This window comes from Dipodomys merriami, unplaced genomic scaffold, assembly GCF_024711535.1.
Source record: "Dipodomys merriami isolate MVZ:Mamm:240054 unplaced genomic scaffold, mDipMer1.0.p SCAF_4, whole genome shotgun sequence".
Taxonomy (NCBI): Eukaryota; Metazoa; Chordata; class Mammalia; order Rodentia; family Heteromyidae; genus Dipodomys; species Dipodomys merriami.
The window spans coordinates 93,541,840-93,566,960 of NW_027205603.1; the positions used below are offsets into that span (position 1 = coordinate 93,541,840).

The following is a 25,121-nucleotide window of genomic DNA, read 5'->3' on the forward strand; positions in this document are numbered from 1 at the left end:
CACCCGCAGAGGAGCTGGCTCTCCTGCCCACAAAACTGGACACTACCAGGGACCCCTGAATCCTTCAAACTTCCCTTCAGTCACAAAGTAATAGCAAATTCTGCTCTCCATCCTCAGCAGACTGTTTGAGGGTGAAGATAGGACCATTTAATTACTAAACTTTCTTACCAAATTTCTTTGGTTTCTAATCTAAAAGTAGCCAATGTGAGTGGCTCAGACAGGACATTCAGAACTGAGGAGGCCGCCAAGTGTGTGCTAATGCCCTGGGCTTTCAGAGAGAAGCCTCCTCCCACTTCCCAAGACCCTCACCCAAGCAGATGGATGACCTCGGTCTGTGCCTGGCTGGGCCTGGGAGGGAGCAGCAGCACTCTGGCTTCTTACACATCCTCCTGGAAAATTAAAGTTTAACTCAAGGCACAATTCCACAAGCTTACATTTTAATCCAACCAAATAAAAATGCACAGTCCCAACTAAACCAGGCCTGTTCAAGACCTCTATCATCTTTTTGCTGTTTCACAGCACATTTAGAAAGCAACCAATAAAGCTAAGATGGAGCACCTGTGGTGTCGCAACTTGGAAGCACAGGGCTCTACCATCCAACCAGGCAGACCAGCACCCAGACACACACACACAAGCCAACAGTGACAGCTCAGGGTGCCACACAAGACGCCCCAGAGGCTCCTAGAAGCGGGTTATGTGCAACCCTGAGCTCCCACGCCACTGCGCACACAAACTTTCCTAAAACTGAACTAACTGCCTGAGAAGTCACTCTGGCCAAGTGCCAGTGCCTCAGAGGTCCCCGCCCCAACCCAAGGTCACCTTCACTGGCTTTCTCTACCCAGATCTAAGGGCAGGTTCCCTACTGGGACAGTCCTGAACAAAGGCGTGCTTGCTCCTAGAACAGGTCAACAATACCTTTATCTGAGCCTGCTTAAACTGACCCCACAAACGCTGGAGAACCCCTTAAAGTGCATTTTTTACTCTGTGCTTTTAATAACAATTTATCCAGATCAATCTCCTAAGAAAAATTCTGAACAGATAATAATTATAATGATAAGACCATTTTTCTAGATCAAATTAGCATAGCCTAATGATTACAAAAACATTGTAAATTGTAATTTTGATATTCTTTTGTTACAGAAAAGAATGAAGAATAACCAATAAAAATTTTTCAAGCCAGTGGCTCATGCCTGTAATCCTAGCTACTCAGGGACAGAGAGCCCAGGCCCCAAATTCAAGACCCAGAACTGATACAAAACAAAATAAAACAAAAGGCAAAAGAGCAGTTATTTTTTATTGATTTAACGGTTACTTTTAAATGCTTATAATATTCTAGAAATATAAGTCTTCAGGGGAGGGGTGTATTGGGCTTGAACTCAAGGCTGGTGCTTTACTACTTGAGCCACACCTCCACTTTCAGAATTTTGCTTGTTAATTGAATATAAAGGAGTCTCAAGCACTTTTCTGTCCAGGCTGGTTCCAAACCACAGTTCTCAGATCTCAGCCTCCTGAATAGTTGGGATTACAGGTGACCAGCTAGAAATTAAATCTGCACAGTTACTTACAATTAGGACGAAAAGACTGAATGTGCCCATAACTTTCAATATGCCTAGAGTGCTTCAAAGTGACTTTATGGAACACATGAGCCAAAAATACTGTAAAGCCTTAACAGACTAACTCTAGAGCTTTCCTATTTAACCCACTAAGGCTATGCTAATTCAGTTCAGAAAAATGGCTTGTCATTGATAAGAGCTGCCCCTTCTGGCCCTTAGCTAGTCCTCCCCTTATGTCTAACACATTTCTGAAAAGTGATTTTATCTTCACCTTCAAATTCAAAAAGACAGACAGAGGCTTACAGGTGTAGCCCAGTGGTAGAGCACACGTTCACCATGTACAAGTTTATCCCAACCCCCAACCAGAAAAACAAATTGAGGGGAAAGATTCCCTTTCCACTACAAAGCAATCACATCCTTCTGAATTAATACATTTCCCCCAAATGACAGCTATAAGAGCGAGCTTACTACCAGTGCCTTTTTTTTTTTTTGGCTTACAACATCTAAGTGATTGCTTAGAATATGCATTGAGATTTGTGACCACAACATCAGACCAAGCACCCAGGCAAATGTCTCCAAGTCTCCCCATCCTCTACTGCAGGGTTTGCTACATAGTTTGCATCTGAGGTTTCCCTTTGAAACAGGGAAGATGTGCTTGCCTACCAACTCAAGTGGCTGAGGGTTCAGAGGCTGAACATAGGAGACCCAAGCCACAAAAGTCAAATAGCAGGGGCTGGAAAGGTGGCTCAGTGGTAGAGTGTTTGCCTTGAATGCATGAGGCCCTGGGTTCGATTCCTCAGCACTACATAAGCAAAAAGAAAAAAAGCCGGAAGTGGTGCTGTGGTAGAACACTAGCCTTGAGCTGAAGAGCTGAGGGACAGTGCCCAGGCCCAGAGTTCAGGCCCCACGACCGGACCCCCCCCAAAAAAAAATTCAAATAGCAGTAGAACCCCAGGATGCAAGGTGTTTCCCCTCCCCAACTCCGGGGCTGGGCTGGGCTGGGGTTCAGGAATGCAGCTTTCTCACTGCCAGCACCCCCCCACACACACACAGGTCTAGGATGATGGAAACAGCAGGGTCTGTTTTCAGCAAGGTCTCCCTGACACTGGGGTTAGGGTCTGGTCAAACTTAAGGCCTCAGAAGGGTGCACAGGATTCCAGGTCCCCACTTTGGACTGATTGGCACCCTTGGACTCCTGCCCAGGGGCGGGGCAATGCTCAGCACAAAATGCACCCTCCTGGCAGCCCCCTAAGACTCCCTCCCTCACAGTAAACCCATGTTTTGGTGCCCTTACTAGGTAAGAAGGTGAAACTCAAATCCCAGCTATGAAAGAGGCAGAAATGTGTAATAGGTGAGACTCTATCTCAGAAAACAATCCAGCCACAATGATGAATGCCTGGTAATTCCCGCTACAGAGGCACAGTAGGTAGGTAGGAAGACTGAAGACCAGAGCAAAGGCTGCCTAGATCAAAAACACAAAACCCCATCTGAAAAATAAGCGAAAAGGGCTAGGAGCACAGCTGAAGTGGTGGAACACTTGGTAATAAATACAGGCCCTTAGTTCAAACTCCCGTACTGAGAGAGAAACAAGAAACCCCTCTTTCTCACTGAAGGACTCAAAGCCACACAGCAGCTGAGCTAAACTGAACTCAGGCCTGTCTCCCTAACCTCGGGTCTGTGATGTTTCCTACCACCTCTCTCCAAAACCAAGCAGTGGACCTCATTTGAGATGGGCATTCAAGGATCCAAGTGTTCTGTGCCTTAACCCCCAAACCCTGCAAGCAGTACAAAGCGGTTGGGCCCACACTACTGCTCAGGATCTCCGGAGAAGGCAAGTACAAGAGGAAAACGCCAACAGGGGACACTGCTGCCCCATCCCCCACCACAAGTCTCGTTTTCTTTTGGAGGGAATTTTTTTTACAATCTTTCAACGTAGCCCAGGCTGGCCTTAAAACAAGCTATCCTCCTGCCCCAATCTCCCCGGCACGCTTTCATCTCATTTAAGTGCCACCTGTTAAGTCACGCCACGGAAGCCACTCTAGGAACATTACAGGCTTCTACCCCCAAGGCTCGGGGCTTGGTGGTGCCTAGGGGATGGGTGCACATAGTCTTGTTTCTGGGCAGGGCAGCCTTTCAGAAGCCCAGGACTCTCCAGGTTCTTCCCATGTGTGCCCAACTTGGAAGGGCTCAGAATCTGATACTGAGAAAAAGGGCCACTCTGAGCAGGTCTTAGAAGCCCACATCTTAAAAGCTCCTTGTTCATTGATTTTGGTGGAGCAGCTCTGCTAATCCAGACAAGGGGCACTTGTCTGGGAGCGCATGGGGGAGGTGCACATCAGCGGGGCAGACGCCTGCCTGCGGGTCCTCCACCCCCTAGGTGGCTGCTCTTCCACAGCACAGCAAGGTTTGTTCTTGCCCTGGGTTTTCCCTGAGCTCCTGGCTTGCAGTCTAGGAGCCCCTCTAACGGTGTCTTAGTGCACCCTCACCGATGTAATTAGGCGAGATAAAAAAAAAAATCCAAGGAACCACAGGAGGCCAACACAGAGCAGTGTCTTTACCCATCCTTAACAGGAGCATGACTTCTAGCATGTTCTGGCTCCACAAATTGCAGGCACAGCTCTGCCAGGGTGTTCCCTCCCAAGGGCACTGGCAATTTGGGGGCTGTCCCCTACAGGGCTCACCAGTAGCCTCACCCTGTGCCAGGCAGGAGGCTGCCACAAATGACCGCTGATGGCTACCCAGAGCTAGTCATCAGGGCTCTTGGGCTGCGGGAGAGGGCAAGGGAGGGGGGGTGCGCCTGTCAGAAAATGAAGATGGCAGCAGCCAGAACCTCAATACTGTCCTTCCCTGGTCCTCCCCACCTGCACTCCTGACACCATGGATGAAGGCAATTCGGCACCCAGAGATGTAAACGCTGGCCCAACTACCTTGCCAGGCTTCCTTCTTCCATGAGGGAGGGGAGAGCCGCTGCTGTCGCTGCCTCTGTCACAGCCGCTGCCCCACCCCCCCTTGCAGATCCGCACGGAGGCGGGATCTCCCTGCTCCAGAAAGGGCAGAAACTGGTTTACTGCTCTCCTCGGCCCCTCCCCCTTTTCCTCCCCGCCAATGAGCAAGTTAGAGGGTGTGAAACCCGCAAGCTACCTTGGAGATCACCCAGTCCAATCTCTGATGTGCTCTTACCATGCAACCCAAGCCAAAGCTGCAGGCACAGCATCTCCACAAACAAATCTCCAGGGCCCAGGGAGCTGGCCCTGGACAGCTGCCCTTTTCCCACCAGAGGCACAAGCCAGACAAACCGACCTCCTCACACCAAAATACTGCTCAAGACTTGCAAACGGGCAGCCACAAAAACAATCAGCAGGAATGGGACCGAAAGTTCTGGATTTTAAGAGGATGACCTCTTTCCCCGGAAGCACTTGATTAGTTATGCCAGTCTCCTTCCACCTGGTGCCCACATGGCTTCAGGCCACAACTGGCACGGCTCTCCATTCTGGGGCTTCTACAAAATCTCTCCAGAGTGTTAAACTCTACTCACTCTAATTTAATACATAATTGAGACCTAGTAGATAATGTGAGAAAATTATTGAAGGCTGGTGTGTGTCCTCCGATGTCCATTTGTCATACTTCTTAATTCATAAAGCAGTCCCTCAGCTTTTTAGGGGGGCGGGCAGTGGGGGAGGGTGGAGAGGACGGTCGTGGGGCTTGAACTCAGGGCCTGGGCGCTGTCCCTGAGCTCTTTTTGCTCAAGGCTAGTGCTCTATCACTTTGCTACAGCTCCATTGCTGGTTTTCCGGCGGTTCATCGGAGATGAGAGTCTCAAGGACTTTGCTGCCCGGGGCTCCAGCTTCTATGCTCTACTTTTCCCACTACAAGAACAAAATAGGCGAGGGAAAGCTTCCTACCGCACCCCACACGCGCGGAGACAGCGCAGGGAAGAGCGCTGGCACTCCTGCAGAGCTGGGAGACAGCCAGTGAGGGGGCTTGCTCCCCAACTGCCGGGGTCTCGGGACCCGCGATGGTCACTCGACCGGTCAGTAACTGCTCACCCCGGAGGCCCTGCGGCTTCTCAGGACCACCCCAATCTCAAGGAGCGGCCAGCTCTGTCGGCTGAGGGACCAGATGGGGGGCGGGGCTCAGTCCTGGCACCTGGAAGCGGCACTGCAGCCGAGACCCCATCGGGAAGACCCAAGTCCCAGCCTCCCTCGAGACCCGGTGCCCCCTTCTCCCTTCCAGAGTATTGGGGTGAAGGAACGAGCAGGCTGCGGGCCCACTCACCCAGGCCGCCCCGGGCCGAGCCCTCGCAGGAACGCGCTCCCCCCCGCGCGCGCGGCGCACCTTGGCGAGGAAAGGGTTAGGCCGGAGGCCCGCGGCGGGCGGCGGGCGGCGGGCGGCGGGCCGCGGAGCGGGGCGGGCGTGCTCAGGTCCGGACCACCGCGCAGCGACGTCTCCGCACCGGAGGCTCCGGACCCCGCGGCGCCGACCGTCCGGCCCCGGCGGGGACAAGGACGGCCACGGGAAAGACGGGCGTCTTCAAACGGATTCCCTGGAACGGAGCCCCGGCCCCGAGGGGCCGGCGGGTGGGGGAGGCCGCCGAGGGGGCGCGGGGGGCGCCGCGGCCCCACTCTCCGAAGTTGGAGGCGGCGGGCCGGCTCGGGGGCAGGACGGAGAGGGGCGCCGGGACGCGGAAGGGCAGGTGCAGCCGGAGGCCCGGGGCCGGCGTGGGGGGGGGAGCCCGCGCCAGGGGCCCGGGCGGGGGAGACCCGGGGAGCCCTCCCCGGGGGACGTGCGGGCCGCCAGTTCGAGGCCCGGGCCGCGCGGGGCGTGGGGGGGGGCGCCAGGTGCCCGGGTGCGGGGCCCCTCAGGTGCGGGGCCCGGCGGCCGCTCACCTGTCTCCTCCGGCCGGGGCCGCGGGCGCGGCGGCGGGGCGGCGGACCGGCCGGGCGGGCGGGCGATGGGGGCGCGGGCCCCGGGCGCACCGGGGCGGCGGCGGGGCGTCCGGGCGGCGGCTGCGCCCCTCGGCGGCCGGCCGGGCGGACGGTCCGTCAGTCAGCGACGCGGGCGCGGAGAGAGCGCTGCGAGGCTGCGGCCGGCGCGCGGGGACAACGCCGCTTTATCGGGTCGGAAACAGCCGCTCCGCGCCGCTTCCGCTGACGCAGCGCCGGCCTGCGCCTCATGACTATGCAGCGGCCGCGGGGGCGGGGCTCGAGCCGCGCGCGCCGATTGGCCGCATCCCGAGAGGCCCCGCCCACGTCCGAGCAAACCCCGCCTCTTCCCCGCCCTCCCCCGGGGGCGTCCGGGACGTGCGTTTCCCCCCCCCCCTTCCTACTCGGCGCTGCTGGGGCACCCGAGCCCCCCCAGATCACGCCCGCGGGTTCCTGTTGGTGGGTGGAGCGTCAGCCTGCCAGCTCGTCCCGCCCCTCCCATCACCCCCTCCCCACCTCTCTCCAAACGCCTGCAGCCCTCCTCCCGGAGGTCCGCCTCCTCCACACCGGGTCCCCGGGCCAACACCCCCCCTCCGGCCCCCGCCCCCTGCTGCCCCGACTCCCCCAGGCCCCGCCTCCACCTCCCCCCACACTCCCCCTGCCTGGCTCCCTTTTCCACACGCCTGGCTCACTCAACCCCGCGGCCGCTGGGCCAGGCCCAAGCCTCCCGGACAGACCCGTGCCCAGGGGTGCGGAGCCTCCTGTCCCGTTTCTCCCCGTGTGCAGAATGGCTTTGACCCCTAGGAAAGGTGGGGGGAGGGAGTTGGACGGTTGATGGACAGGGGTCACACAGCCCTGTTCGGATCCCCGCCTGAGCCCGCCAGGGTGTAAGTGGCCCTGGACAAACTACTTCATCTCTCAGAGCCCTGATGACCTATAAAACGGAAACCATAAGATGCATCTCAGACTGCCCTGCATAGCCTCCTGAAAGGGGAAACCTGACAATCCCAAGTGTTGACAAGGACTTGGACAGGGAACTCTCTCTGCTGGTAGGATGCCAGGAGCACAGACACCTAGGAAGTCTGCTTAAAAGGGACTTGAGGAGGGTAGGGGACCGCAGTGAGCGGCGCACTCCTGTAATCTTAAATTATTCCGGAGGCTGAGATCTGAGAAGTGCAGTTCAGAGCCAGCCTGGGCAGGAAAGTCTGTGAGACTCTTATCTCCAATAAACCAGCCAAAAGCTGGAAGTAGAGCTGTGACTCAAGTGGTAGAACACTAGCTTTGAGTGGTAAAAGCTGAGGGTCAGTGTCCAAGCCCTGATTTCAAGTCCCAGTTTGGTCCCACACAGCACTTCTCTCCTAGAGGCATAGGTAGCATCACCTTCTGTTCATAGCTGCACTGTATCCTCAAACTAGAAACTACTGTTGTAAGTGTGCAACAGCCTGGAAGGGATACACAAAAATAATGCATTCACTAGATGGAGTGACAACAGTGACAATTGTTGACAACTTCGTCAACAGTATGAATGACTCACACAAATGACCTTGTGCAAAAGACATCAGACACACACACACAAAACATGGACACTTCTACATTTGTAAGGTGACCAGTGTGTGTAGCTGCTGTTAGGAGTTAGGACAGCTAATCTCCAGAAGGGAGCTGGTCCAGGAAGCAGATGTAGAGGATATGTCTAGGGGGTTGGTTGGTGTTCTGCTTCCTGGTTTGGGTGCTGGTTACCCAGGGTGCTGAGTTGTGACATTTTCTCTAGCTATGCAGTCAAGATTTGTATCTTAGCACCTTAACGCAGGCTAGACGTAAGTCAGTAGTGTGTACACAGAGCCTGGAGCAGCACCTGACAATTGTAGACACTCATCACTATCTGTCTTCTGTGGGTTTTAATTTTGTTTGTTTTGTTTCTTGATTTGTTTGTGTGGTGCTGGAGATGGAACCCAAGGTCTTGTGCTACCATTGGGCAACACCCTAGCCCTGGAATTTGTTTGTTTGCTTGCTTGCTTTTTGAAATAGGGCCTCACACCATAATGAGGCTGGCCTCAAACTCATGATCGTCTGGATTCAGTTTCCCAAGTGCTGGGGTTATATGTGTGAACCATCATGCCTGTCTCTCCCCTGTTGGTTTTTTATTCTCATGGCCCAAAGATGGAAGCAGAACAATGCAAATGGGGCAGTGTGTCAGCTATGTGACCCAAGCACCTTCGTGAACTTTCTTGAGTCCCCATCTGGAAGCAAACCTTGTTTTTGTTGTTTTCCTGTTCCTGGGCTTCAACTGAGAGCCCGGACACTGTCCCTGAGCTTTGTCACTCAAAGCTGGAGTTCTGCCACTTGAGCCACAACTCCATTTCCAACTTTTTGGTGGTTAATTGGAGATAAGAGTCTCACAGACTTTCCTACCTGGGATGGCATTGAACTATGATCTTCAGATTTTAGTCTCCTGAGTAGTTAGGATTGCAGGTGTGAGCCACCAGAGCCGGCACACATTCTAATATGCCTAGTTTGGGTTGTCATGAGGACTCAATAAAATAATAAAATAATGTCCTTTATGGGGCTGGGAAGGTGGCTCAGTGGTAGAGCGCTTGCCTTGCATGCCTGAGGCCCTGGGTTCGATTACTCAGCACCACGTAAGAAAAAAGCCGGAAGTGGTGCTGTGGCTCAAGTGGTAGAGCCCTAGCCTTGAGCTGAGGAGCTGAGGGACAGTGCCCAGGCCCAGAGTTCAGGCCCCACGACCGGACCAAAAAAAAAAAAATGTCCTTTAAACCGCACACAAGAAGGAGCATCAAGTATGGGCTCAGTGATGTTTAATCATTCACGAACAGTTTGTATTGCTGGAAAAATGTTTTCCATTCTCATTCATCAACAAGCAGCTAGTGAGGGGCATGCGTGTCACCTGTGCGGTGTGCCCTGCTGGCTTCCAGCACTAGAGCCGGGATCCCACTGTGGAGTTGCCAACACACCAAGAGGTGGACTGTGTCACTAGCCGCCGAGACCACGGAGCCCAGGGGAGGATCTGACTCGTGGTAGGTGCTCGGACACATTTCTCCAGGAATTCATGAAAGCACACATACGTGTATGCCTCAGTTTTTAATGTGAATGGAATTTGGAAGGGCGTTTGTTAGCCTGGCTGTGGGAACCTCTGATTGATTTATTTCTGTCATTTGAAGTTAGACTCAGAGATCAGACATGAGTCAGCTTAAGGAAAATGATGTTCCTATCCCACAAGCTGTTCAGCACTAGGTGTGTTCCTGTGTGTGTGTGTGTGTGTGTGCGCGTGCGTGCGTGTACGTGTGCCTGTGCGTGGGTGCCTACAAGTACCTATGTGCGTATATGCACGAGAGGGCTGACTCTGTGCCAGCCTGGGCACCCGGGGCCTCATCCCAGACATGGTCAGCAAGAGGAGTAAAATGTAGCAGTGGGCTGCATCTGGGAATGGGGTTCTCAGTCCCCAGATGGCTCTGCTTCCTGGTCCTCCTCCTCCAGAATGGCTAGGCCTCCAGTCATGAGAGGAGAGACTTTGGCACGGGGCAGCCATCTTGCCCAGAGGTCAGAAAGCCCTATATCTGGCATAGCTTCAGAGCAGGGCGTGCCCAGGCTCTTGCCTGTCCGGGGTGTGCACCTGAGCAGTTACACAGGCCCTGTAGCCAAAAGAGCTCCACATTTGGTTAATTGCTCTGCTGACTTCAAATGCTCAACAATTTGTAACCAGGACGCCACATGCCAGGTAGCAAATCCCCTGGTCTGGTTTGTAAGGTACGACACTTCTCTGATGCTGGGGAGGAACACCGGGTCTGAAGATGGCTCCTTCACTGCCTCGGCCCGGGGTCCATCTTCCCGCTCACCTGGGGACACCTGAGCAGCTGGGTAGATCTGTGTTGCTCTCAGCCCTGGCTCTGCAAGCCTCTGGCAGCCTGCTGGCCTTCCTGAGCTGCTCTGTGTTGACAAAAATGTGACTTCCACCTCTGGATCCCATGGGAATCCCACCTGTGCCACGGCAGGTAGAGGGTGTTCAGTACACCACACGGGTGCAACGGGGAAGGGGAGCAAGTGAACCCCACTCATCAGCCCAGACCCTGCCCTCAGGACTCCATTGGCCTCCGTAGTCCCAAGATCATCCCATTCCACAGGGAGGGAAACTGAAGCTCAGAGGGGCAACTGTCTTGTCCCAAACAGCAGTCTGATTTAAGAAATGAAGGCTGGGGAAAAGGGTTAAAAGGTGACTAGGAGAAGCAGCACCTGTAGCCTTGGCTCATATTATCTATTACCCCCTCCCCCAGCTTAACTCATCTCCCCAGCACCCCCCCCCTGCACCCCAGGCTCTCCCTCCCAGATACATAGAGAGCTCAGCTCATTCCCTCCCATTCCATCCCATGACCCCACACCACACAGAGAGCTAAGAGTCCTGCTAACCTTCTGAATCCACCTCTGGACTCTCTTCAGGGACTGTCCTAGCCTCTGACCTGCTCTGCAAGTTCTGATCAGCAATGACCTTGGAGTTGCCAGTGTCTGAAAAGGGAGGAAGGCAAGGAGCTCCACAGCCCCACCTGGCTGTGGCTTCAACACTTAAAAATACTTCTTAAAGGCCAGGCACTGGAGGTTCACGCCTGTCCTCCTAGCTACTCAGGAGGCTGAGATCTGAGGATCACAGTTCAAAGCCAGCCCAGGCAGGAAAGCCTGTGAGACTCTTTATGTCCAATGGACCACCAGAAAACCAGAGGTGGCGCTGTGGCTCAAGTGGTAGAGCACTAGCCTTGAGCTGAAGAGCTGAGGGACAGTGCCCAGGCCCAGAGTTCAAGCCCCACAACCGACCCACAAAAAAACAAAAAAAAATTCTTAACAAAAATTACTGAGGGTTGGAAATGTGGCTTAGTGGTAGAGTGCTTGCCTAGCATGCATGAAGCCCTGGATTTGATTCCTTAGTACCACATAAACAGAAAAAGCCAGAAGTAGAGCTGTGGCACAAGTGATAGAATGCTAGCCTTGAGCAAAAGAAGCACAGGGACAGTGCCCAGGCCCTGAGTTCAAGTCCCAGGACTGGCAAAAAATAAAATTAAAATAAAAAATAAAAAATTACTATGGCTTGAACCCAGGGCCTTTCAAATGCACGCTGTGGTTTGAGCCATGTCCATACAAACAGCTTTTTGTTTGTTGTTTGTAAAGCCAGTCCTGGGGGCTTGAACACGGGGTCTAAGCACTGTCTTTGAGCTTCTTTTGCTCAAGGCTAGTGCTCTACCACTTGCACTACACTCTACTTCTGACTTTGTGTGTGTGTGTGTGTGTGTGGCGGGGGGGGGGTTATTGGGGGGGTAGTTTATTGGAGATAAGAGTCTCATGTAGCTCAGTGCTGATAGCTCACACCTAATCCTAGCTACTCAGGAGGCTGAGAGCTGAGGATCATGGTTCAAAGCCAGCCAGGGCAGGAAAGTCTGTGAGACTCTTATCTCCAATAAACCACTCAGAAAGCCAGAAGTGGACAGGACTTAAGAAACAAAGAACTCCCACTCATCTGGTTGAACCACTACTAAATATCCCCATGCTGCTGATCACATATATGGTATATAACATATGAGCACCGTTATATATTACAGACTGTGATAGACAATTTGCTCCAGGAAAGTTAGAATGAACTTGTGACTTTAAATGAGCATCATTATTCCACAATACTGTGAATTTCCGGAAATTAAGTAATCACTTAATCACGATCAAAAAAAAAAAAAAAAAAAAAGAACCTTGGGGAAGGGAGGGAGGGAGGGGATGGTAGGGGGAAAACAATGGAGGGGGTAACAATGTTCAAGAGGAAGTGGAAGTGTACTCATTACCTCACTCATGTAACTGTAACCCTCTGTATAGTATCTCTACAATAAAAAAATTAAAAAAAAAAAAAAAAAAAAAAAAAAAAAGAAAGCCAGAAGTGGTGCTGTGGCTCAAGTGGTAGAGCACTAGCCTTGAGCTGAAGAGCTAAGGGACAGTGCCCAGGCCCAGAGTTCAAGCCCCATGATCAAAAAAAAAACCCCAAAACAAAAAAAGTCTATGTACTTTATTGCCTGAGCTGGCTACAAATTGCAATCCTCAGATCTCCTGTATAGCTAGGATTACAGGAAGGAGACAGTGGTGCCCCACTTACAAACATCTTTTCAAAGGACCCAGGTATATTGGTTAGTGGGATTCTGTATGTGTGAGCGTGTGTGTGTGTGTGTGGGTGTATGTGTGTGTATGTACATGTGCGGGAGCTTGCACGTGTTCATGAAGGCCAGTACTTGAACTTAGGATGCTCTAACTTAGGATGCTCTTAACTTAGGATGCTCTTGCTTAGCCTTCTTTCTTCCTTCCTTTCTTTTCTTCTTTCTTTCATTCTTTCTTTCTCTCTCTTTTTTTTGCTAGTCTTGGGGCTTGAATTCAGGGCCACGGTGCTGTTCCTGATCTTTTGTGCTCAAGACTAACTCTCTACTCCTAGCTTTTTGATGGTTAATTAGAGATAAGAGTCTCACAGACTTTCCTGCCCAGGCTGGCTTTGAACCACAATTCTCAAATTTTAGCCTCCTGAGTAGCTAAGATTACAGTCATGAGCCACTGGTACCTGGCAGGCTTAGCTATTTTTAAAAAATATATAATTTTATTATTATTATTAAAGTGTTGTATAGAAAGTTTATCATTTCATAAGTCAGGTAATTGGTACGTTTCTTTTAAAATTGTTAAGATATACAGAGAAGTAATGGATACATGAGTCAGGTAGTGAGTTCAGTTCTTTTTGGATAATATTACCCCTTTCTTCACTTTCCCCCAGTTTCCTCTTCCCATCCCTGCCCACAAGTAGCCGTGGGTTGCAGTACAACTCCCATTCTGCACAAGGAAGCCACAGTGGATGCCCCTGGAATCCCTTTTCTTCTCCAGGGCTCTTTTGGTACTCAGCACCTTGGGCAGCAATTCTGCCTTACAGCTCCTCCTGCTTCACAGTGCTCCTCATCAGATCATAGGAATAGCTCCTTGGCCTCTGCCTGGCCAAAGATACCTCATAAGCCAAGTGTGGTGGTTCATGCCTTTAATCTCAGCAATCAGGAAGCAGAGGCAGGAGGGTTGTGAATCTGAGGCCACCCAGGGACACATGGTGAGGCCCTGTCTCAAAGCAATAATATCATCTCCATCTGCCAAAGGGGAAACTGAGGCAAAATAGAGATGGTAGCAGGCCTGGGATCACGCAGAGGGCAAGTGGACAAGCTGGGATTTGAACCCAGGTTACCTAGCTCTTGAGTCTTCAACCCAGGGTGGGGAGCTAGAAGGTTCTCCCCAGCTGTGTGAGAGGGGATGGACCACCTGTCCAGATACCAGGGGTCAGGGACAGGGCCACCTCAGTGTGTCCGGGCACTGGAGCCGCAGCCATGAACCAAATGACCAGCGTGACCTGGAGAAGAGGCAGGGAGCCAGGGCGTCAACCAGGCAGGCAGGTCCTAGGGTGTGTCCCCTCCGCCACGTCCCTGCGAGGTCACCATCCTCAGCCAGGAATCTGTCTCCAGGCTCCCGCCTGGGCCTGGCTTGCTGGCAGCCCCCAGCCCTCAGAGCTGGCTCTCCTCCCTGTGGCTTTTGCTCACATTTCTTCTCCCTGCAATCCCTGCTTTTCCTTTGAGCTTTGCTGCTCTGTGGGTATCTCCTCCAGGTAGACACCCTGCCTCCCCCTTAGACGACCTCAGCCATGATCATTCCTACCTCCTCCAGCACACAGCAAAAACAAGCCTGGGAATGAGGTATACTGGAGGACAGACCACGGACAAGGGGGCCAATGGATGATGAGAATGTGAGTCAGAGGATTCCGGATGCCTGGGCAAGGAGGGCAGGAGGTGCTGGGGCCCTGAGGCTGTCCTGCAACGGGGACTTTGGGCTGAGGCCTAATGGAGAGGGAGACCAGGCACAAGGGGGGGGCATCAGAAGTCATATCAGTCTCCCTGTGGACAGCCCTCTCACATGCCCTGTCCGGCACACAACTCCTCAGCCCTCTCCCCTCCTGTGCATCTGTCCTGTCTTCAGCCCTGGGCTCTGTGTGGGTTGGGCCTCAGCCATCTCCTTTCCCCCTGGTCCCCGGTGTCCAGGCTGGGCTCAGCACATAGTCCAGAGCTTACACAAGAACGGAGGAGAGCTAGGCATTGGTGGCTCACACCTGTAATCTTAGCTTCTCAGGAGGCTGAGATCTGTGGATTGAGTTTCAAAACCAGCCTAGACAGGAAAGTCCATGAGACTTCTTACCTCCAACTAACCAACAAAAAGTCAGATGTAGAGCTATGGTTCAAGTGGTGGAGCACCAGCCTTGAGTAGAAAAAGCTAAGGGACAGAACCCTGGTCCTGAATTCAAGCCTCAGTAGTTGCACGCGCGTGTGCACACGTACACACGCGCACACACACACACACACACACACACACACACACACACGAGGAGAGCATGGATGAGAATGGAGTGAAGGGCAAATGGAGGGCCTGGCCTCCTTCCCTGGCCAAAAAAAAAAAGGAAAGAGCACTGTGGAGACGTCTCCAGGATGCAGCAGGCCAGGCTGCCGCCCCCTGGCTCAACCCCACACTGGCGTGACCATACCGACAGCGGCTCTTCTCTTCAGCCAGCAGCGCAGGTGGTGTGAGGTGCCAGGCCCTGAGTGCAAAGCAGACCTCAAGGGCCTTCAGCAATAACTACATAGCAGAGACCAGATCGCTGGGGAGATGAGGGAGGGGGAGGGGGCATGGCTGTCTGTGGTGGGGGTGGGGGGCGCTGGCCAAGCCCCCGGAGCAGAGGAGGCACCCTGGCAATGTGAAGCTTCAAGGGGTCCTGCAGGCTGGGGCAGGGGGAGAGCTTCCTGCTGGTGCCTGACTGAGGCTCATGGGAGCACCAAGCAGCCACGGAGAGAACTGGGCCGGGTCCTTGGTGAACACCAAGGCCGCTGGTAGGCCACAGCCAGGGCGCATTGCAAACACTTTCCTGGCCTTCTGTATTCTCACCTGTGAAGTGTGTGTGTGGGGGCGGGGGGAGCGGTGGCGACAAGCCTCACTGCTCAGACTGTAAGAAGCAAGCCAGGGGAAGGGTGGAGCCGAGGCAGCCCCCACTGGGTCTGCACAGCCTCCACCGGCTCCATCTGTGCTGGGCCAGGGCTCCCGCCCACCCTGGGGACACAGTACCCCACAGGTGCCAAATATATGATAGCTTAAAAAACAACAACACACTAGGCTCTGGTGGCACATGCCTGAAATCCCAGCTCCTCAGGAGGCTGAGATCTGAGGATCCTCATTCAGCAAGAAGCTGAAGTAGAGAGAGGTGGTTCAAGTGGTGGGGTGCCAGCCTGAGCAGAAAAAGCCAAGCAAGAGTGCAAGGCCCTAAGTTTAAGTTCTAGTGGTGTGCACAGATATACACAATCGCACAGACAGTGAGGAAGAGAAACTCTGGACCTCAAGGTGACAAGCGCATAGAGAGTAGATGGACTCAGAGCCGTTGGCCTTCACCGGGTGGTGCGTGTTAGCAGGGTGCACACCGTCTGCCCCAGAGGCAGGACAGAAGTTGCCGTGGGCACTGAGGTCTGGGGCCAAGAACGGCAGCTGTGGAGAGGGTTGACCCTGTTCCCCGGGCAGTGGTGCCAGCCTGTTTTCCATGGTGACTACAGAGCTCCCAGCTCCAAGGAGCTCCGAGCGTCTGGGCCAGGTTCCCAGGTCACCCCCTGGGCAGCACGCTGGAGGTGGGAAGGGCCAGCTGGGAAGTGTGGAGGCTGCCAGCTGCCAGTCAGTGGGATGGGCTCAGCCCTCCTTAATCTGTGCCCTGGGAGCCCCTCCCTGGCCCACCTCTGGCTTGGGCAGAGCTGGGGGCTGGGGTGGGAACTGAACTGAGTCCTTTCTCTAGACTGCCTGTGGGAGATGGGAGGAGCAGAGAGCAAAAGGATGACAACCTGGTAAACAAGGGCAGGTTTTCCAGGAGAGGACAGGGCAGGGCTCTGTCTGTAAGAGTGGAGACAGCGTCAAGTCCAAAGAAGGATCCGGGTTTAGTGGATAACCAGGGTCAGATCTCAGAACCAGAGCAAGAATCAGGGCTTTGTGTGGATGAAGGCGGGTCTCAGAGGGCACAGGGTCAGGCTCTGTCCTAAACTAGGGCCAAGGCTTAGTCTGTGACCAGAGCCAGGGCTAAATATTTAACCAGGGCCTAGCCTGTGTCCAGGACCAGGGCTTAAGTGTGTAAAATGGATCAGGGCTCAAAATGTGAGCAGTACCCAGGTTCAGTGTGTGACCAGAGACAGGGCTAGGAGTGTGACCAGGGCTCAGTGTGTATCCAGCTTTGGAGCTCAGGGTGTGTCTAGGTTCAAGGGTGAGGGTGTGTCTAGGATCAGACCTAGGATATATCTAGGATCAGGGCTCAGTGTATGTCTAGGATCAGGGCTCAGGGTGAGGTCAGGCTCGGAGCTCAGGCTGTGACCATGCCAAGAATTCAGTCTCTAAATCAGGGCCAGAGTTGAATATATGACCAGGCTTGGAAATAAGAGTATGAGCAGGGCTCAGTATATCACCAGGACTGGAGCTCAGAATGTGAGCAGGCTCAGGACTCAGTTTGGGTGCTCAGTGTGTAAGTAGGCTTAGGACTTCATGTGAGCAGAGACAAGGCTCAGGGGATGAGGTCCAAGAATCTCTGTGAGAACAGATTCAGGGTTCAGTGTGTGATCAGGAGCAGGGCCTGGTGTGTGAGTAGACTTGTGGCTGAGTGTGTAACCAAGCTCAGGGCCAGTGTTGTGACCAGGGCCAGGACTCAGAGTATGATTAGAAGCAAGGCTCGGAGCAAGGCCAGGGCTCAGTGTAATCAAGACTAGTAATTGTGTGTGTGTGTGTGTGTGTGTGTGTGTGTGTGTGTGTGTGTGTGTTCAGGCTCATGGCTCACTATATGAGCATGCTCAGGGCTTCGTATGCATCTGGGCCCAGGCCCAGGGCTCAGTGTGGGAATGTGCTCAGGGCTCTGTATCTGTCCTTAGAAAAGCTCTGTGTGAGCCGGGTTAGAGCTCAGCCTGTGACTGTGCCGAGGGTCTGCAGTTCCATGTGGAACTGAACTCGTGCTGTTAGGGCTAGCGTGGGTGGGATCCAGGCTTCCTCCACTCAGCATGAGGCCAAGGTAGACAGTCACAGCCCTAAGGTGGCCTCGGGGTACACTGGCGTCTTTTCTTGGATCTGGTGAGCCCAGTCCATCTTTGTTTTGTTTGGCTTTGTTTTTGAGACGGTCTTGCTCTGGGGCCAGGCTGGCTTGGAACACGTGGTCCTCCTGCTTCCCCTCCTCCGTGCGGGGGTTAGAAGTGCATCACCACGTCCTGCTCCCTTCCCCTCTCCTCTTTCTATTTCATTAAAGAACCATCTCCTCTCAGCACTGTTCTAGTTGCCTGAGGGTTTTCTTTGTTTGTTTCCTGTTTTCTCGGTGCTGGTACTGAGGCTTGAACTCAGGGCCTAGGCTCTATCTTTTAGCTTTGTCTCCCAAGGCTGGTGCTCTACCACTGGAGCCATACCTCCACAGTCTTCAGATACTAGCCTTCAGGCAGCTAGGATTACAGGCAGGGACTGCTGGGACCTGGCACCCTTGGGCTTCTGGCCAGCCTCCCTGGCTTGGGAGGCCTGGCTTTCCTTGGGCTCCAGATAGCCCTAGTTAGTTCCCACCACCGGGCAGGGATTGCCTTAGGAGCAGGTGGGCACTCCCTGGCCCAGAGGCTGCCCACTTTGGGTGGGACAGCATTGGAAGACAATGGGAAGGAATGAGAGTGCGTGAGGGAGACAAAGATGGCTGGTGGGAAGGGGGTGGAGGCACGGCGGGTGGGTGGAGGCCAAAGCAGCCAAGCAGGTGAGGGCTGGGAGTGCCCTGGGCGGAAAAAGGCCATCAGGGGCATGCAGAGTGGCCGCACGGAGGCCAGCTTGCGGCTGGCTCTCCGCTGACGTCCGTCTCCTGCAGCCTGGAGGCCGAGCTCCGGGTCTTTAGCTAAGAGGGTATGGAGTCTGGTGGTGGCTGCCAGGAGGACACAACTGCCTGACTTTGGGCTTCTGGGGTGTAGGCTTCCCAGCTACTCCAGACTTCAGCCTTGGCATCCAGCCTGGTCCTCCTCCTCAAGCTCACCTTCACAGAGCTTCCAGAATCTTCTTTTTCAAGTATGTCAGACCACATCTTACTTCTGCTGGAAACCCTCTGGTTCTTCTGCCCTGGGTTCTGGACCAGGTGACTTGGCTCCATTTGTGGGTCCCTCTGGCCCAAACACCCCCCCAGCCCCACCCTCCCCGGTTTCCTACCCCAACACCACTGAGGCCTTAGTGGTGAGGGTGGGGTGGGGGCTGCTAGGGAGCTAAGGACAGTGGGTGGGACTGGCTGGGACTGTTATGGCAGTTCAGAAATCCCAAAGAACCCATTCCATTGGGCCAGGGGCTTCCATCAGTGCCTTTGCTTGGAGGGGGAAGGAGACCAGAGCAGTCAAGCACCACCTCCTAGGCCATCCAGCCACCTGGGCAGAGCCAGAGCTAAAGTTCAGGCTGTTGACCCCCGAAGTAGACCATCTGAGGGGAGCTCGGAGGCCCAAGAACACCAGGGCTTGAACTCAGGTGATGACCCGCACTTGTAATCTCAGCACCCAGAAGGCTGAGGCAGGAGATTGTGAGTTCGAGGCCCACTGGGGTTATGTTGCAAGACCCGATCTTCAAACAAGCAGACAAGATGAACTGAGTCCCCGTGTTGTCTCAAGCACCGAAGGAGGCCCTGTGTCTGAATCCAGGGGCGACTAATGTCGGGGGAACAGAGGGTCTGCCCAGCATCCTCCCAGGCCCATGGCCCCATAGCCTGCCTGGATGTGCTCCCGTCCTCCTGCGCAGCTGCCTTTCTCAGAGGCCCCGTGAGCCTGACAGTCTGCAGTGGCCCTGACTGATCACTTACTGGATGTGTGCACACACGTGCACACGTGCTGACAGCAGCTCCAGCTTCCGGGCCTGCGTGCAGCCAGGGCATGGGTCCTCTGTTCACTGCCCCAGGCTGTCCTCAAGGCTAAGAATAAGGTCACCTTGGTCCCACAGAAGTGGGGTGCCCAGATGGAATGAGGCCCACCCAGTTCTTGCTCAACCTGCTAGGTTGGTTTGGCCCTGTCAGCACCCCACACTTTGGGGGGGGGGTGCTCCAGGCTACGCCCTTCCCACCACCATGTGGAGAGCAGGGGCACAGGCTCTGGGCTGCCCTCAGTGGTCTCTGTAGTGCACTGGGTTCAAGAGCCAGGCCTGGCTCCTCCAGCTGGCAGTGTGAGCCAGCCCCAAGGTTGGGGCGGGGGGAAGGGTGGGAGTCAGGCCTCGTTTCCACATCTGTAGCATCAGGCTATGGTTAAGTTCTCCTTGCTGGCACCAAGGGGAGTTTCTAGGTCAGGCTCTGAGGCAGCTGATCTCATGGCAGCCACATACCTGCTCCCGGAGCTGCTGGCCACGCGGGGAAGTGGCTCTGAGGCTCCCTCCCTGTCCCCCTGTGGGGAGGGTCAAGGGGCACTCTACCTTCCTCTACCCTGTGGAAGCTGTGTGGTCTAGGCTCTGCTTCCTCCCCCCACGCCGTGCTTTCCCTAAGTGTATAGCATGTGGCCTTGGCATGGATTGTTGCAGGTTTACAGTCTCCACAAATGCCAAGGTCCTCATCTCTTCCCATTCTCCGTAGGGAGTCCTTCACAGAAGGCCAGGGCCAAGCAGCTGAGCCCAGCACCCTGCCAGGCCTCAGCAGCCTAGGTGAGGGACCTCCCTTTCCTGGCTCAGGTGGCCCCAGGACCCTTGTCTGGCTTCAGAGCTAGTGATGGTGCTGAAGCCACCTAAATGAGGTCTCTGCCTGTTCCTTGATGCCGCTTTGTGGATCCGGTGCCCCTCGGTGCTCCTCGGCAGTGGAGGGGAAAGAGGTCACACCCGTAGCATGGCTGTGGCCTTTGCCCTGCCCAAGCTTCGGTCTCCTCTTCTGTACATTGGGATGCTGAACAACCCAATGAAGACAGAGGGTTGGTATGCAAACTCATCCCAGGCCTCCATACCCGGAGACACAGATACTTCTGGAAGCTTCTCAGATACCCTGAAATTGACGAAGAAGGTGAAGTGCTCTGGGCAAGTCACATAGCATGGCACCCTGGGTAGGCACCGCTGGCGGCTTGGGCTGGGTCTGCACTCCTTGGAACTTGAGGAGCACTGTGTCCACATAGGAGGCCTTGGAGAACAGAAGGCAACTCACAGGGAAGGGCAAGAAGCCTGGCCTCAAGCCCCAGGCACCCCAAGGCTGGCAGGAGACCCAGGGCCATGTGCTGCCTGCCACAGCTGGCTCTGACTCACCTGGCACCGCAGGAGCCCCCAGTCCCAGAGCGGGGTGTGGGGGGGCTCATGAGGAAGGGGAGCCCCATCAATCCATGGTGGAACTTGGCTACCTCTAAAAGTGACATGGCAGTCAGGGTCTCAGTTTCCTCATCTGTGAAATGAGACGGTGCCAAAACACCAACCATGGAGCCGTCCTGGGTGTGTGTGTGCAGAAGCCTGGCGTGGCAGAAGTTTCCAGCGTGGACTCTGCGCAGGGCTCAGGGGGCTTCTGGCTGCAGATGGTGTGGTGTCAGAGCCAGGAGGCTAGGGATGCTCCTGTGGTGGAGGAAATCACAAAGCAGGGACAACGTGTGAAAATGCCAACAGAGCTGGGTATGGTGGTATACACCTGGAGTCTCAGCCCCGGGGAGACTGCCATGGGAGGAGACAGCTGGAGGCCAGCTTGGGCTCTACAGACCCTATCTCCACAATAAGTAAATAAACCACAAGGTCTGGAGATCTGCTCAGGGCCCGCAGACGTTGGGGAGAAGGGATACGGAAGGCCGGCAGGAGGGGGCAGATCCCAGGGAGACTTGGGGTCCAAGGGCAGGCTGCCCGCACCTGTGCTTCGTTCCTCCCACGTTCTCCACTTCCTCCAAAGGGAACTAAAGCAGCCCGAGGTGAAGGCTTCCTCCACCAGGAGCAGGAGGGAAATCAGCCCCAAACTCAGGTGCTGAGTCAGCCTGGCTGCCCCTGCTTCCCTTCCCTGGGAATGTGACTGGGGAGTGGGGGGGGGGATGTTGGAGCCAGGGAGGACCTGGGGGACCTGGGAGGAGCACCAAGACAAAGTGCCAACCTCAAGTCAGGCCTGGGCCACCAGAACCGCCCTCCAGCCCTGCCCTGCCCGTCCCTGCGGTCTGTCCCCTCTCCAGGACGGCTGCTTTGTCTCTGGCAGAGTGAGTGTGGGATTTTTTTCCCCCTTAGGTATTGGTGAAGCCTTTTCCAAAATTCCAGCCCCAGGAGGACTCAGCAGAGCAGTGATGACTTGGAGAGTTCTAGTAGCTCACCCCGTGCCCCTTAGAGCTCCTTCTGGGGCTCAGTGCAGTCGCCTCCTTTGGGAGTCACTGTGGCGGGCACTCCCTGGGCACTTGCTCCTTACCACGCCCATTTTACAGATAGGTAAACTGAGGGGAGCTGTCTGCCTGGGCCACCTGTTTGGACAACCGTGGGCTGAGCTGCTGGAGGAAAAGTAAGTCCCAGGCCTGGGCCCTGGGTGGGGTGGACAGGCTGGGTGGGGCCTGAAGGAGGGATCTCGATACCCAGTGGGCGCCCACGACCAATTAGCGGAGGAGGAAGAGGATGAGGAGGTTGTCGCAAGAGCCCAAGGTTTTGAAATTTGGTTTTGACAACCACCCTGGTGAACTTGATTCACCCCAGCAACCGGGACCCACCTGCTCCTGGGGCTGTGATGGCAGGGACCCAGCTGCTCCCAAGCCTACTGAGCCTAGTGCCTCGCTGTGAGATGGGTGATAAGCCGTCTCCTTGGGGTGGAATCTCCCCCGCTTCACCGGGCGGAGGGGGGTCCCAACCCCCAGGATGTCAGGCTGATGTTTGGAGACAAGGGTCTTTCCCAATGCAGGTTGCTAGGAGTGGGCCCTGATCCCACATGACCCGTGTCCTCATTAAAGAGGAAGAATGGAGACAGAGGGAGAGATGGCCACGAGAGTCTGGAGACCCACAGCCTCCTGCAGGGGAACCAGCTCTGGGTCCCCCGCGGGCACACCCCACAGTGGACCATCCCCGATACGCAGGGGGATGTCTACAGGAGCAGTGTGGTGCAGACGTGAGCCTCCAATAAGAATGCGTGCATAGCCAGGCGCTGATGTCTCACGCCTGGAATCCTGGCTACTCAAGAGGCTGAGATCTTGCGGATCGTGGTTCGAAGCCAACCTGGGCAGGAAAATCTGTGTGATTCTTTTTTTTTTTTTTTCCTGTGTGATTCTTGTCTTCCATGAACCACCAGAAAACTTGGACCTGTGGCTCTAAGAGCTCATCGTGAACAAAAAGAGGGACAGAACCTAAGCCCTGAGTTCAAGCCCCCATCACACCACTAACAACAACAAAAATATAAGTAAAAACAAAAAAGGCGTGTGACTGCGTTGACATCAGCAAGCGCCAGGGGGCCTCCCCAAAGGAAAACAGGGCCGCGCCCCTGGGCTGGGCCGTCTGCAACTTCCAGGCGTCCTTTTCTCAGCCAAGAGCACCTGCGCAGGAGCTGTGAGGGTCACCCGAGGCAGGGTTGGAGAACTTTCTGGAAAGGGCCAGGAAGTGTAGCAATACCCCAGCTCTGAATGGAGCCTGGAGGTCATAGAACCCAATGGCGGTGGTTGAGAGCTGATGCAACTTATGAACACTGAGGGCTGAATTGCACATCATTTTCATGGACGCATGGAATATCTTCCTCCTTTATATTTTAAAAAATAATTTTAAATGGGAAAACAATTCCTTCTCTCTCTCTCTCTCTCTCTCTCTCTCTCTCTCTCTCTCTCTCTCTCTCTCTCTCTCTCTCTTTCTGTCGTGGGGCTTGAACTCTGGGCCTAGGCGCTGCCCCTCAGCTCTTCAGCTCAAGGCAAATGCTCTACCCCTTGAGCCACAGCACCACTTCCAGTTTTCTGGTGGTTTATGGGAGATAAGAGTCTCACAGACTTTGCTCCCTGGGCTGGCTTTGAACAGCGATCCTCAGATCTCAGCCTCCTGAGTAGCTAGGGTTACAGCTGTGAGCCACCAGCCCCCGGCTGGGAAGCAATTCTTGACCCATGTTTTCTATACAAATAGGGGGCTGGAGAGATTTGGTGCGTGGCTGGTGAAGGGGGCTCTCTTGTGCAGGCAGAGAAGCAGTGGGTTCTTCTTCTTCATTACCTTTGAGCTGTGGCCAGGAAACATACCTGAGACTTACCAGCTCTATGCAGGCTGACTAGGTGATCTTCCCCAAATGCACCCCTCAAACTCAAGGTACCCAAGAACCTAGCAGACTGAGCCCTAAATGAGCACCTTTTTTTTTTTTTTTTTTTTGAGGGAAGGATACCAGAGTTTGAATTCAGGACCATATACTTGCTCAGCTTGCTTGCTCCGATGGTCTTGTACTACTTGAACCATGTTTCCAGCCTGACTTTTTGCTGGTTATTTTGGAGATGAAGCATAGTGAACTTTTCTTCCCAGGGCTGGCTTTAAACTGGGACTTTCCTGATCTCAGCCTCTTGAGTAGCTGGGATTACAGGCATACGCCACCAGTACTATTTGATAATCACAAAATAAGTTTACAACATTAATTGGTATAAAAATGTACCAAATACAAACAAACCGGTGACTTGAGATGACATTTTCAGCAACTATAAGTTAAACACGGTAACATTCTCTCTTTGCTGCTGCACTAGCCCATCCAATCCCATTTGGGGCACTGATTTTTGTAGCAAATGTTTATAAACACACAGAGACATCAGTTTCTGGAATCCCGTGGAGCCAGTGTGGGCTACAGTTCCCCTGGTTCCCCCCAAGGTGGGGACTTAAAACTGCTCCGGCCTGTTCCAGAGACTTTCTTCAAACAAAGTGTTTGCAACAGTATTTTTATAAATGAGTATTCTGAAGCACAGTCCACCTAAAGGCCTTAGCGTTTTATGTAAAAGAAAAAAAAATGTCTAAAGCAGAAATCACACACACACACACACACACACACACACACACACACACACACACACACACACACACACACGTGTATTTTGTTCTTTTAGAGGACGGACACTGCTTTGACTATAGTCAAGCTGCTTTTGTGTTTTATGGGATCTTGCTATATAACCCAGGTCAGCCTCAAGCTCTTGGTCCTCCTGTTTCTGCCTCCCATGTGCTGAGATTGCAGCCTGACCTGAATGGACCCTATGCTGACCTTGCCTAAGCTGCACTGTAACCGATCCTGTTAGGGTCACTCCTGCTTTTGTAGATTAGCACATCACAAATTGAAGCTCAGAGGTAACATTCAACATCCTGGCACCTCATGGGGCCACACCAGCGGAATAGAGGAGGGGATCGATGGAGATGGGGACCAGGGAAGTGACAGGGAGTCAAAAGAGACTAGAACCAGGCCCTGGAACCTCCCACCTGTAATCCCAGCTACTCAGGAGGCTGAGATATGAGGATCATGGTTGGAAGCTAGCTCAAGCAAGAAAGTCCATGAGACTCATTTCCTGTTAGTCACCAAGAAGCTGGAAGTGGAGCTGTGGTCACATTGGTAGAGTAAAAATACTCAGGGACATTGCCAGGCCCTGAGTCCAAGCCCCAGAGCTAGTGGGCAGATGGGGAAGGAAGGATG

General features: G+C 54.1%; 1 protein-coding gene across 3 annotated transcripts in view; it reads right to left on the reverse strand.

The window, feature by feature from the left end:
* Positions 1-6,655, reverse strand: part of Slc45a4 (solute carrier family 45 member 4) — a 62,906-nt gene extending 56,251 nt beyond the window's left edge. The window contains exon 1 of one of the 3 annotated variants that reach the window (XM_069991482.1): positions 6,440-6,654. The gene's annotated coding sequence lies outside the window, so the exon portion shown is untranslated. Of the gene's footprint in view, positions 1-5,888; positions 6,073-6,439 lie in introns of those variants that run through there. The other 2 variants (XM_069991483.1, XM_069991484.1) reach the window with 2 other exon arrangements.
* Between the last annotated feature and the right edge of the window lie 18,466 nt (positions 6,656-25,121).